General features: G+C 41.9%; 1 long non-coding RNA gene across 1 annotated transcript in view; it reads left to right on the forward strand.

Annotated features, from left to right (window-relative positions):
- Positions 1-14885, forward strand: part of LOC137312864 (uncharacterized) — a 1008715-nt gene that overhangs the window by 695553 nt on the left and 298277 nt on the right. The gene's annotated exons all lie outside the window — the stretch shown is intronic.

A 14885-nucleotide genomic window follows, 5' to 3' on the forward strand; every position in this document is an offset into this window, starting at 1 on the left:
GAAGGTTCACTCGGTTAATCCCGGGGATGAGGGGGCGGACATATGAGGAGAGGTTGAGTAGATTGGGACTCTACTCATTGGAGTTCAGAAGAATGAGAGGCGATCTTATTGAAACATATAAGATTGTGAAGCGGCTTGATCAGGTGGATGCGCTAAGGATGTTCCCAAGGATGGGTGAAACTAGAACTAGGGGGCATAATCTTAGAATAAGGGGCTGCTCTTTCAAAACTGAGTTGAGGAGAAACTTCTTCATTGATAGGGTAGTAGGTCTGTGGAATTTGCTGCCCCAGGAAGCTGTGGAAGCTTCATCATTAAATAAATTTAAACAGAAATCGACAGTTTCCTAGAAGTAAAGGGAATTAGGGTTTACGGGGAGCGTGCACGAAATTGGACATGAATTTAGATTTGAGGTTAGGATCAGATCAGCCATGATCTTATTGAATGGCGGAGCAGGCTCGAGGGGCCAATTGGCGTACTCCTGCTCCTATTTCTTCTGTTCTTATGTTCTTATAAAGAGTGACAGGTTGTTTCTCTGAGTGTGTCCCTGTCAATATGATAGTTGTATGAATCTATAAATAGTGACAGGTGGTTTCTCTGTGAGTGCTCATGTCTATATGATTGTTGTGTGAGTTTATACATATTTATAGGGTGTTTCTGTGAGACTGTTAAAGTTAACAGTTTTATTTTGCGAGACTGCGAAAGTTTCGAATGGGTCCCATTTAGTGTTCAGATGTTTCCAGGATATTTATCTCATTTGTTACTATTTTAAACGTTTTCCGTTGATTCCTTGGTGTCAATCCTTTGCTCCTTTTATTTTTCCATCTCCTCTGTAAACACCATGATATGTTTGGCTGTGTAAGGTCACTCTTTAGAAAACGTTGTTGCTGTCTTGTTCTAGTTTAAGGCCTGAATCGGGAGCAGCTCATCGTTCCATCGCCGGGATCCGAGCTTTTTAAGATTCTGTTCGTTGAGGAAAAGTTATTTATCGTGAAATTTGTACGCTGATGGCTTGGGATGGAATAAAATAGAGAACCAGATGCTGCGTTCCAGCTTTTTTCCGCTGTCATTCCTTGCTTTTCGCTGTCACTATCTCGTATTTGTTCCGCCTCTTTCGCTCAATTCAGGAGGAGAAACTCCGTTCTCTCTGTTTTTTTCCTCGATATTTTATGGGCAGTTGAAATATTCCGCATTCGCTTAACATCAGTTTAAAAATGTGTAGTATATATTATGCTAGGTTCTGTTGTGGAAAATTGTTATGGTGACAAGTCTGTTTGTTAAATGACTGTGATTAATGCCAGTTACAATGACGCTTAATTGTGTGACGTGGGGATTTTCCCCTGCTTTAAATAAGGAGCTCCCTTCGCCGTGTCAACTCAAACAGTCAGTTCATTGCTTTCAGCATAAAAACCATCAGCCACTCTCACAGATTTAATATCATGGATTTGCAGCTCGATTTACAATACGTTTTGGAACAAATTTGGATAGGAAAAGTATTTTCGGATATCCAAAAGATATACTATCCCCTCCTCGCTGCTGCTGGTGTTCCTCGTAAGTTTCTACGTCCAGTTATTAATTCAATAACCCATGTTTAACTGTAATATTATTCTTGCTGTTTACCTTGAGATATTCAGTTATTAATGGCATTTTCTGTTTCAACTTTTTTTTATCTTTGTTAACGAATTGATTAATAAATAAAAATGCTTGCATATTTTTGCTGCTATTGGTGTGGCTGTTTAATCTCCATATCCAGTTATTAATTCTGAAAATCATGCTTAACTGTGTTTCTCTCCTTGTCATTTCCCAACCTATCCAGGCTTCTGTCGGCTATTGATTCTGTACTTGATACGGTGTTACCAAGATTCAGATATTCGATATCCAACTCCAGCAATGATATTGGACGAGTCTATTGATTGAACAACCTTCAGTCTACTCTCTACACTGAACATTTCTAACATTTCAGACGAATGTGCTCATGGTTTAGGACACTTTCCACCTTCTGCTCTCTATGGTTACTTACACAGAGTCAGAGGACAAATCCTGCACATCACACGCCTTTAAATGTCTGAAATTATCCGGTAATGGTTGAGTTCCAGTCATAGTATCTTATTAGGTACAGCACCGGAGGAGGACATTCGGCCCATCGTGCCTGTGATGGCTCTTCAAAAGAGTTATCCACATATTATCATTCCACTTCTCTTTCCCATAGCGCTGTATTTTTTTCTCTTCAAGTGTTTGTCTAATACCCTTTTGAAAGTTACTATTGAATTGCCTTCCTCCATCCTGTCAGGCAGTGAATTCCAGATCATTGCAACTCGCTGGGTGAAACATGTTTCCTCATGTCGCCTCTGGCTGTTCTGCCGATCACCCCTCAATCTGTGTCCTCCGGTTACCGACCTTTTTTCCACTGGAAGCATTTTGTCCTTATTGACTCTTTCAATGCCGTTCATGATTTTGAACAGTCAGTGTCTCCATTCAGAACATCTCCAGTTCTCAATTAGTGTCGCAGTTTCTGCCGGTTAGAATAGGATTACAAGTATAATTTACATTCTCACAAACTGTTCATTCAGTTACATTGCAATATGTTTATTTCCCATCTTTGTTTTGAAATTACAGTTGAATCCGACGTCCGTCTGGCACAGTTGAGTGAATCTCTCAGTGAGCCCCAGAGTGTCCCTTTATTGACTTTTGCTGTAATTGAGGATAAGCGATCTCAGCTGATGGGAACTGAGGGACTAAGGATGAGAAAAAAAATTGACATTTCCTCGTCTATTTTTCTCTACAAGATTTCCAACCAAAAAAACGCACCAGGACAAACCTCTCCCATTTGTATTCTGATACTTTACAAAAGGAATCTCCAACCACTTTGCCGATTGGATAATTCATCTGTTTTCGATATTAATCAATGCATTTAGTGGAACATTACATGGTCAATGATATCACACTATTTGAAGTCACAGCACATTCTTATTCATGTTATTGTGATGTTATTTGGAAAAAGTTCCTTTCAGTGAGCTGTACTTTGTGTATTTCAACAAAAAGGCAGAAAACTCAATCTTCAAAACACTTTTTGCAGCCTAGTTATCTTTACAACTGCAGCGCACTTGTAATTATTATCTCAACATTTACATGAGTGCATTTTAAATACAATTACCTGTAATAATTGTATTTCCAGGTTGCATTTTCTGCAGTTTACTTTTGCATTGATTTCAGCTCTCAATATTATGCAACCGCATTAATATTCCACCCAGGAGCAGGAATCCAAGTGGCATTTCCCCTTCCCTAATACAGGGCACAGAAGCGAATCGCACCGCTCCAAATGTTGACTGATCCCGGGACACGAAGGATTCCTGAGAGGTTCTGGTGTTTCAGTCCCTGTGACCTCGGGTGGTGTTTTTATCTGCTGGGCTGTGGGCAGCTGTCATTTAATCTCTCATTGATCTTCCACCTATTGCTTTCATGGTGTATTTGTTCCCATTTATTTAATGATTCCACCGATTATTTTTACAATTAAACCTCTCGTCAGCTCCAAAGGGAAAGGAATTAGATTCTATTATTGAATGTCAGGAATGAGTTGCAGATTTCACTCAGAGCTCCATCACACTGTTGTTTTTGTTAACAGCCTGATGTATAATTTCCCTGTTTATTTCCCTTCCTTACAGTTAACTTAGTGACGATTGTGATCCTGTCTCGGGGAAAGTGCGGTCTCTCCAAATGTGTCACTCGCTACCTGGTGTCCATGGCAGCGGCGGATCTACTGATCGTTATCACTGATCTGATATTGAGGCAGATTCCGATTGTTTATTCCGAACGATTCCTTTTCCTGTTGTACTTCCCCGTGTGTAATATCCACGCTGTCCTTCTTTATGCCGCCACAGACTGTTCTGTCTGGTTCACCGTAACTTTTACCTTTGATCGATTTGTGGCCATTTGTTGCCAAAAGCTGAAAACTAAATATTGCACCGAGAAAACGGCGGCTGTGGTTCTCGGAACAGTGACTGTGCTGAGCTGTTCAAAGGACATCACCTGGTACTTTATGTATGCGGGTAAATACAGTCTTGATAATGATCCGTGGTTTTGCAATGTAACACCCGAAGTTTCTGATTCACAACTGTGGACAGCAATCGAACTCCTTCATTATATTCTCACCCCGTTTGTCCCGTTTGTTCTGATTCTGCTGCTCAATGCTTTAATCATCAGAAACATTTTAGTGGCTAACAGAGCCCGTCGGAGACTCCAAGGCTACGACAGCGGGGAGAGTGCGAGTGATCCAGAGATGGTGAACCGAAGGAAATCCATAATTTTACTGTTTGTTATCTCGGGGAATTTCATACTGTTATGGGCAATGCTTATGGTGCAATCTGTATGGAACCGGATGTTGAAATTTCGCGATGATATTATACCTCTCCCTGCATTTGTACAAGAATCAGGGTTTATGCTGCAACTTCTGAGTTGTAGCACAAACACTTGCATTTATGCAGTGACCCAGACTAAATTCAGACACCAATTGAAAAATGTGGTGAAATATCCCTTCACTATAATTATTAAATTCATAAAATAACGGGATGAGACGGAGGCTTTTCTGAACAGAACGCAAATCTATTTAAGATTGTGTCCAATCCACTCTACCCCGGTTTCATCCCAGAGTGGTATGAAGAGAGCGAGTCTCAAATTTAAACTGGGCCATAACACAAATCTGCCTGCGTAAAATCTAATTTGACTTGTCTGTGGAAGGAGTGCGAGTACATTCCCAGAGTTCGCCCAGCAAAAACTGAGATACACAGGCATCGTCCGGTGAACACTTACATTTCCACAGTTCGTCCAGTAAAAAATAAATTCCCAGGGATCCTCCAGTAAGCACTGACATTCCCAGGGATCGTCCATTAAACGCTCACATTCCCAGAGATCGTCCGTTAAACCTTTACATTCCCAGAGATCGTCCGGTAAACATTTACATAACCAGAGATCGTCCAGTAAACACTTACATTCATAGAGTTCGTCCAATAAACACTTACATTCCCAGGGATCGTCCGGTAAACACTTACATTCCCAGGGATTGTCCAGTAAACACTGACATTCCCAAGGATTGACCAGTAAACACTTACATTCCCAGGGATCGCCCAGTAAACACTTAGATTCCCAGGGATCGTCCAGAAAACATTTGCATTACCAGCGATCGTCCCATTAATCCTTACATTCCCAGGGATCGTCCAGTAAATACTTACATTCCAAGTGACCAACCAATAATTATGAATATTGCCAGTGACCATCCGGTAGACATTTCAATTCCCAAGGACAATCCGTTAAAAACTAACATTCCCAGGCAACATCCGGTAAACACTTGCACTCACAGTGAGGATGTGATAAACAGTAATATTCCCAGTAATTTTCGGGTAAACACGTCATTTTCCAGGGATCATCCGATGAACTCTAGTAAATGAAAGGGTCCATTCATTAAAAAAATAAATTCCAAGTCACCATCCAGTAAACGCTTACATTCCCAGAGATCATGAGGTAATCACTAACATTGCCAGTAATCATCTGAAATTCAAGTACATTCCCAGTGACCAAAGGTAATCACAAACATTCCCAGTGACCAAACAGTAATCACTAACATTCCTAGTGACCATACGGTAATCACTAACATTCCCAGTGACCATACGGTAATCTCTAAAATTCCCAGTGACCATACGGTAATCACTTATGTTACCAGTGACCATCTGGTAATCACTAACTTTTCCAGTGACCATACGGTAATCACGAAGATTCCCAGTGGCCATACAGTAATCACTAACATTCCCAGAGACCATCCGGTAAACGCTAACTTTTCCAGTGACCATACGGTAATCACGAACATTCCCAGTGACCATATAGTAATCATTAACATTCCCAGTGACGACCCAGTGACCATACGGTAATCACTAACATTCGCAGTGAACATTTGGTAATCACTAACATTCCCAGTGATCATCGGGTAATCATTTACATTTCCAGTGATCATCGGGTAATCATTTACATTCCCAGTGATGATAAGATAATCACTAAAATTCCCAGTGACCATACGGTTATCAATAACATTCCCAGTGACCATATGGCAATCACAAACATTCCCAGTGACCAAACAGTAATCACTAACATTCCCAGTGACCATCCGGTAATCAATGACATTCCCAGACACCACACGGTAATCACTAATATTCCCAGTGACCATACGGTATTCACTAACATTCCCAGTGACCATCCGGTAATCAATAACATTCCCAGACACCACACGGTAATCACGAACATTCCCAGTGACCATACAGTAATCATTAACATTCCCAGTGACGATCCAGTGAAGATTATCATTCGCAGTCACCATCCGGTAATCACTAACGTTCCCAGTGGTCATCGGGTAATCATTTACATTCCCAGTGACCATAAGATAATCACTAAAATTCCCAGTGACCATACGGTTATCAATAACATTCCCAGTGACCAAAGGTAATCAGAAAAATTCCGAGTGACCATACGCTAATCACTAACATTCCCAGTGACCAAACGGTAATCACTAACATTCCGAGTGACCATACGCTAATCACTAACATTCCCAGTGACCAAACGGTAATCACTAACATTCCGAGTGACCATACGCTAATCACTAACATTCCCAGTGACCATACGGTAATCACTAACATTCCCAGTGACCATTCGGTAATCACTAACATTCCCAGTGACCATTCGGTAATCGCTAACATTCCCCGTGACCACCGGGTAATCACTAACATTCCCAGTGACCATTCGGTAATCACTAACATTCCCAGTGACTATCCGGTAATCACTAACATTCCCAGTGACCATTCGGTAATCACTAACATTCCCAGTGACTATCCGGTAATCACCAACATTCCCAGTGACCATTCGGTAATCACTAACATTCCCAGTGACTATCCGGTAATCACTAACATTCCCATTGACCATAAGGTAATGACTAACAATTCCAGTGAGCATTGGGTAATTACCAACATTCCCAGTGACCATCCGGTAATCACTAATATTCCCAGTGTACAAAAGTAATCAATAACATTCCCAGTAACCATAAGATTATCACTAACATTCCCAGTGAACATCCGGTAATCGCTACATAGGAACACAGGAACAGGAGTAGGCCATTCAGCCCCTCTTGCCTGCTCCGCCATTTGATTGGATCTTGGCTGATCTGTGATCTAATTCCATATACCTGCTTTTGGGTTAACACCCTGACAGAGATATAGGTGAATATTAACAACAATAACTCGCATTTATACAGCGCCTTTAACGTAGTGAAACATCCCAGGGCGTTTCACAGGACCGATTATCAAACAAAATTTGAGACCGAGCCGCCGAAGGAAATATGAGGACAAGTGACCAAAAACATTGGTAAAGAGGGAGGTTTTAAGGAGCGTTTTAAAGGGGGAAAGGAAGGCAGAGAGACAAAGAGGTTTTGCGACGGCACTTCAGAGGTCAGGCAGCTGAAAGCATGGCCGCCAATGGTGGGGCGATGAAAATCGGGGAAAGGCAAGAGGCCAGAATTGGAGGGGCGCAGAGATCTCGAAGGGTTGTCGGGCTGGTAGAAGTTTCAGAGATAAGGTGGGGCGAGGCCGTAAATGGATTTGAAGACAAAGATGAAAATTTTAAAATCGAGGCGTTGCTGGACCGGGAGCCAATGAAGATCAGCGAACACAGAGGGGTGATGGGAGCACGGGACTTGATTCGAGTGAGAATTCCGGCAGCAGAGTTTTGGATGAGCTCAAGTTTGCAGAGGGTTCAAGGTTGGAGGCCGGCCGGGAGAGCATTGAAGTAGTTGAGTCTGGAGGTAACAAAGGCATGGATGAGGGTTTCAGCAGCAGATGAGCTGAGGCAAAGGGTGGAGACGGGCGATGTTGCAGAGGCGGAAGTAGGCGGTCTTGGTGATGGAGAGGGTATGGGGTCAGAAGTTCATCTCAGAGTCAATTTGGGCGATAAGGTTGTGAACGGTTTGATTCAGCCTCACACATTGGCCAGGGAGAGGGATGCAGTCGGTGTCTCGGGAATGGATTTAGTGGCAGGGACCGAAGACAATGGCTTCGGTATTCCCGACGTTTAATCGGAGGAAATTTCTGTTCAACTAATGCTGGATGACGGAGAAGCAGCCTAACAAATGAGAGGCAGTGGAGGGGTCGGGAGAGATGGTGGGGATGTGCAGCTGGGTCTCGTCAGCAGCCTGAACTGTTTCCTCCAGTACTGAGCAGGAATACTATTGCAACAACAGGTCTAAGTGGTGTGAAACTAACCTTTCTCTCGACGGTCTGATCGGAGCTAAGGTTCAATATTAGCGTGTGAACAATCCAGCGCTGGGTGAATTGTACCTCATAATGATAGGAACAGCCAACATCGAAGGATCAAAAAGCGACATCCCTACGAGCGCTTGATCGCCACAGGCCGTCTGGAACCTGACGTTGTGTTTTCGGATGATCTCGGCGAGGCGCAGCATGTAGAGGATAAATAGGCGGGGGCCAAGGGGAGAGCAATGGGGGATTGCGGGGGTAAATGTGCGGGAGCGGGAATAGAAGCAATTGCAGTTGATTCTCTGACGATGACTGGAAAGGTGGGAATGGACCAGGCGATGGCATTCCCTCATCGGCAAAGAGTGAGGGGAAAGACCGTACCAAAGTGAGAGGGAAAGGGAGACACACAGTGCAAGAAGTGGTGAGAAATAGAGCGGGATAGATGAGAGAGTCAGAGAGATAGAGGGGGAGAGAATTAAACAGAAACAGAGTAAAGGTGTGACACAAACTCAGACAGAGCACGAGAGAAAATGAGCATCGCACACTGGTCCAGAATTAAAATATAGAATCGCAAATAAGACAAGGTTCAATCGGCCCCCTGAACCCTCTATTTAAACCTCCTTTTTATACCAATTTTATCCCCCCTTATTAAATCCACTTTAATTTATCATTTGAAACTTCATTAAACCCCTTTTAATCCCTTTTAAACCTGATTTTTAAACCCTACTATTTAAGTCATTTTGGCCCCTTTTTAAACCCATTTTTTGGAGAGACCGTCTTTCTCCAAACTCTCCGACTGTGGTTCCTTTTGAAACCCATCTCTTTCTCACCGCGCTCACAGTCTCTCTCCTCACCCCTTTCAAACCCCTTTACCGCCCGTTTAACTATTTAACCTCCTTAAACCGCTTACAACTGTCCTTTTTAAACCTTTTAACATCTTGAACCACTTTTTTTCCTCCAACCCCCTTTTAAAAGTTTAACCCCCTTTTTAACCTTTTAACTTATTTAGCCCTCTTTTTAACCTCTTTAATACCATTTCAACCAGTAACTTATTTAACCCCGTTTAACCCTCTTTTTAATCCACTTTATAACATTAGTCTCCTTTTAAACCCTTTTGAAGCTCTTCAACATTGTTCTTAATCCCCTGCTGTGAGAGAAGCAAAGCGACACCCAGACATTGAGAACAATGGAGGTCTGCAGAAAGGGAGAGGGGACAGGGGCTCTGGCCTCGGTGCGACTCACAGGAAGTGACCTCGCCGCGTAAGACAATGATGACCCAACATGGCCGCCTCCAACGCTGCTGCCACGCCCACTCCGCATCCGACATTTTGTCCTTTCCCAGAAGTGAGCTCGCCACGTCGATGCCAGCTCAACGTATCCACCGCTGGGATGATCCGGATATAATCTTGATGATGGACATTGAAATTCTCCCATCCAGAGTACATTCTGTGCTCTTTCGACTCTCAGCGATTCCAACAAATGATGTTCAACATGAATGAGTACTGATTCATCAGCTGAGGGAGGACGATAATGGTCATAATCCGTAAGAGGTTTGAGCTGAAGAAATGACACATCATGGGGTCTGTCGGCAATGTTGAGTAATCACAAGGCCACTCCCCTTTTCAAGTAGATATCCAATTCCCTTTTAACAGTAATTATTGAATCTGCTTTCACCGCCCTTTTAGGCAGTGAATTCCAGTTCATAACAACTGGATGCGTAAAGAAATTGCTCCTCATCTGTCTTCCGGTTCTTTTGCCAATTATCTTCAATCTGTGTACTCTGGATATCGACCCTCCTGCCAGTGGAAACTGTTCATTTTTTTCTCTGTCAAACCCTCTCTTAATTTTGAACACCTCGATTAATTTTCGCCTTAACCTTCTCTGTTCTCAGGAGAACCATCCCAGCTTCTCTCGTCTCTCCACATAACTGCAGTCCCTCATCCCTGGAACCATTCTAGTAATTCTCTCCTGCTTCATCTCCAATGCCTTGACATACTTCTGAAAGTGTGATGCTCAGAATTGGACACAATACCACAGCCGAGACCTAACCAGTGAGTTGTAAAGGTTTAGTATAACTTCCTTGCTTTAGTACTGTATGCCTCTCTTTCAAGCCGAGGAACCCACATTTTTTTTAAAAGCCTTCTCAACTTGTCTTGCGACCGACAAAGATTTCTATATGTTAACCCTCTGGTCGCTCTAGTCCTGCACCCACTTAAAAATTGTACCAATTTTTTTACATTGCCTCGCCTGTTTCTCCCTTTAAAAATGGAACACTTCTCACTTCAATGATAGCTGCGTGAACTTATAACTATTTACAGGATGTTTCTCTGTGTTTGTCCATATCCATATGACAGTTGTGTGAATCTATAAATAGTGATAGGTTGTTTCTCTCGGTATGTTTATATCTATATGTTAGTGGTGTGAATCTATAAATAGTGACAGGTTGTTTCTCTCGGTATGTGTATATCTATATGTTAGTGGTGTGAATCTATAAATAGTGACAGGTTGTTTCTCTCGGCATGTTTATATCTATATGTTAGTTGTCTGAATCTATAAATAGTGACAGGTTGTTTCTCTCACTGTGTTTATACCTATAGGAGAGCTGTGTGAGTTTATACATATTTACAGGGTGTTTCTATGAGACTGTTAAACTTTACAGTTTTATTTTGCGAGAATGCGAAAGTTTGCAATGGGTTTCATGGAGTGTTCCGATGTTTCCACGCTAATTATTTCATTTGTTAATATTTTATACGTTTTCCTTTGATTCCTTGGTGCCAATCCTTTGCTTCTTTTATTTTTCCACCCCCTCTGTAAACACCATGATATGTTTGTCTGGGTGAGGTCACTCTTTCGAAACATGTTGTTGTTGTCTTGTTCTCGTTTAAGGCCTGAGTTGGGAGCAGCTCATCGTTCCATCGCCGGGATCCGTGCTTGGTAAGATTCTGCAATTTAGGAAGAGTTGTTTATCGTGAAATGTGTACCCTGATATCTTGGGATGGATTAAAACAGAGAACCAGTTTCTGCGATCCAGATATTTTTCCGCTGTCATTCCTTGCTTTTTTTCTTTCACTATCTCGTATTTCTTCCTCCGCTTTAGCTCAACACAGGAGGAGGAACTCGTTTTTTTCTGTTTTTTCCTCGGTATTTTATGGGCAGTTGAAATATTTCGCATTCGCTTACCATCAATTTAAAAATGTGTATTATATGTTAAGCTAGATTCTGTTGTAGAAAAGTATTACGGTGACAACAAGTCTGTTTGTTAAATGCCTGTGATTAATGCTCCCTGCTTTAAATAAGGAGCTCCCTTCGCTGTGTGAACTCATACAGTCAGTTCATTGCTTTCGCATAAAAGCCATCAGTCACTCTCACAGAATTACAATCATGGATTCGCAGATCGATTTTCCATACCTTTTTCGAACAAATATTTAAAGTATTTCAGGATATACAGAAGATTTACTATCCCCTCCTCGCTGCTGCTGGTGTTCATCGTCAGATTCTACGTCCAGTTATTCATTCTATAAATCATGTTTAACTCTAATATTATTCTTCCTGTTTACCATCAGTTTTAATGGAATTCTGTGCTTTAACTTTTTGTGTCTTTGTTAATGCATTGATTGATAAATAAAAATACTTGCTTATCTTTGCTGCTATTGGTGTGGCTGGTAAATCTCTATATACAGTTAATAATTCTGTAAATCCTGCTTAAATGTGTTTCTCTTCTTGTCATTTCCCAAACTATCCAGGCTTCTGTCGGCTATTGATTCTGTACGTGGTACGGTGTTACCAAGATTCAAATATTCTCTATCAAACTCCAGCAATGATATTAGACGAGTCTATTTATTGAACAACTTTCAGTCTACTATCCACGCTGAACATTTCTAACAGATCAAACGAATGTGCTCATGGTTTAGGAGACTTTGCACCTTCTGCTTCCTGTCATTACTGACAGAGTCACAGGACAAATCCTGGCCCATCACAAACACGCCTTTAAATGTCTGAAAATTTCCGCGAATGGTTCAGTTCCAGTCATAGTATCAAAAAAGGTACAGCACCGGAAGTGGACATTCGGCCCATCGTGCCTCGCTGGATCTTCAAAAGAGCTATCAAAATATGACCATTCCACTGCTCTTTGCCCACAGCCCTGTGTTTTTCCCCTTCAAGTGTTTATCTAATGCCCTTTTGAAAGTTACTGTTGAATTGCCTTCCTCCATCCTTTCATGCTGTGAATCCCAGATCATCACAACTCGCTGGGTGAAAAAATATTTCCTCATGTCGCCACTGGCTGCTCTGCCGATCACCTTATACCTGTGTCCTATGGTTACCGGCCCTTTTTCCACTGGAAACACTTTGTCCTTATTGATTCTTTCAAAACCGTTCATGATTTTGAACAGTCAGTGTCTCCTTTCCTAACATCTCCAGTTCTGTATTAGTGCCGCAGTTTCTGCCGGTTAGAATAGGATTACAAGTACAATTTATATTCTCACAAAATGTTCAATTAGTTACATTGTAATATATTGTTTTGAAATTACAGTTGAATCCTACGCCCGTCTGGCACAGTTGAGTGAATCTCTCATTGAGTCCCAGAGTGTCCCTCTATTGTCTTCTGATGTACTTTAGGATCAGCGATCTCAGCTGATGGGAACGGACGTACTGATGATAGGAAAACACGTTGGGATTTCCTCGTCTGTGTTTTCTCTGCACCATTGGTGAAAAACGTACCAGGATAAACCTCTCCCATTTGTATTCGGATATTTACAAAATCAATCGCCGACCACTTTGGCTAGTGGATAATTCGTCTGATTTCGATACGAATCAATGCATTTAGTGGAACATTGCATGGTCAATGATATCAGACTATTAGAAGTCAAAGCCCATTGTATTCATGTTATTGTGATGTTATTTGGAAATATTTCCTTTCAGTGAGCTGAAATTTGTGTATTTCAACAAAAATGTAGAAAACTCAATCTTCAAAACAATTTTTTACAGACTAGTTATCTTTACAACTGCACTGCACTTATATTTATCATCTTAATATTTACACGAGTGCATTTTCAACACAATTACCTGTAATTATTGCATGCCAATGTTGCATTTTATGCAGTTTACTGTTCCATTAATTTCAGTTCTCAATATGCATTAATATTCTAACCAGAAGCAGGAATCCAAGTGGCATTTCCAATTATCTCATGCAGGACACAGAAGCGAACCGCATCGCTCCAAATGTTGACACAATACTCCTCCTCCGTTTGTCTTTGGAGTGTGACAGTTCCGACAATGCAGCACACCCGCAGTGCTGCACTGAAGTGTCAGCCTAGATGATATGCTCGAATCTCTGGATTACGGTTCGATACAATGACCGTCTGGCTCAGAATCGAGAATTCAACCGCTTAGTCAAGGCTGACAGTATAAAGAAACAAATGTTAAATTGAGCGAACGGGAGAACAGGGCAATAGATGGCGGATTGGGAGAAACACAACGCGGAGATTTGCTGGTTAAAGTAACCTGTAATACCAAATGATCCCACCTGTATTTATAAAGAAAGGGGTTTTTGAAGATTATGATACTGAACAGGAAATGACCCGCCTGAAAGTGGAACTGGCCCAATTGAATCGGCTGGAATGAAGGCAAATTCAACGGGACCAGCTGTGGGGCAGGCTGAATACCAGATGGATAAAGAACAGGTTAAAGGCCGAATGGGTCACATCACTGACAGAGGTTCCAGGGGGTAAACAGGGAGGTTGTAACACAATGAGATAAAAGAAAGGGTTTTAAAATCTGGGGTGGTATTTTCAGGAGATAAATGTGCACACGGATTGGCAAAAGTCAAATAAGACATGAGTGAGGTACAATTTTCCCAATTGGAAACAATTGGGTATTGCAAGCCAAGAAATCCGTGAATAAACAGAGAGGTCTGAGCTAATAACATGTTAAAATGGTCAATGTTACTGAGTGACAAAGTGGAACAAAATGTGATTTATGAAAAGAACAGAATGCAAAGGATTTGCTTGGTGACAAAAAAAAGATGTGATCAACGGAAAGGATCGCACCAAGCGTTATTCGGAGCATTTAATAAAGGGAGTGTGTGCTTACAGAGTAAAGCAACATCAGAGCTTTGAGACAGGAAGGGGTAACTGAGACTCTCCCACAGGCGCGATGTTGGCAGATCGTCTTTGTGATCTCACGCAGGCGCAGAAGGTTAAGTGGTGTTTTGATTGATGTTTTTCCGATTTTGAAAGGAATTGATGTAGTAGATCGAGATAAATATTGTTCGCTGGTGGAGGAGTCTATGACCAGGGGGCATAACCTTAGAATCAGAGTCAGGTCATTCAGTAGAGAAGTTCGGAAAGGGGTGGTGGATGTGTGGAAATATCTCGCCCAAAAAGCAATAGTTACTCGCTTAATCAATAACTTTAAACCTGAGATCGATAGATTTTGGCAGCAATGAGTACTATGGGATATGGAGCTAAGGCGGGTAAGTGGAGTTAGGATACAGATCAGCCCTGATCTCATTGAATGGCGGAACAGGCTCGAGGGACTGAATGACCTGCTCCTGTTCCGATGTTACAATGTATAGAACATGCGGTCTTTGTCACATATTTCCCA

Source organism: Heptranchias perlo, unplaced genomic scaffold (genome assembly GCF_035084215.1).
Source record: "Heptranchias perlo isolate sHepPer1 unplaced genomic scaffold, sHepPer1.hap1 HAP1_SCAFFOLD_44, whole genome shotgun sequence".
NCBI lineage: Eukaryota > Metazoa > Chordata > Chondrichthyes > Hexanchiformes > Hexanchidae > Heptranchias > Heptranchias perlo.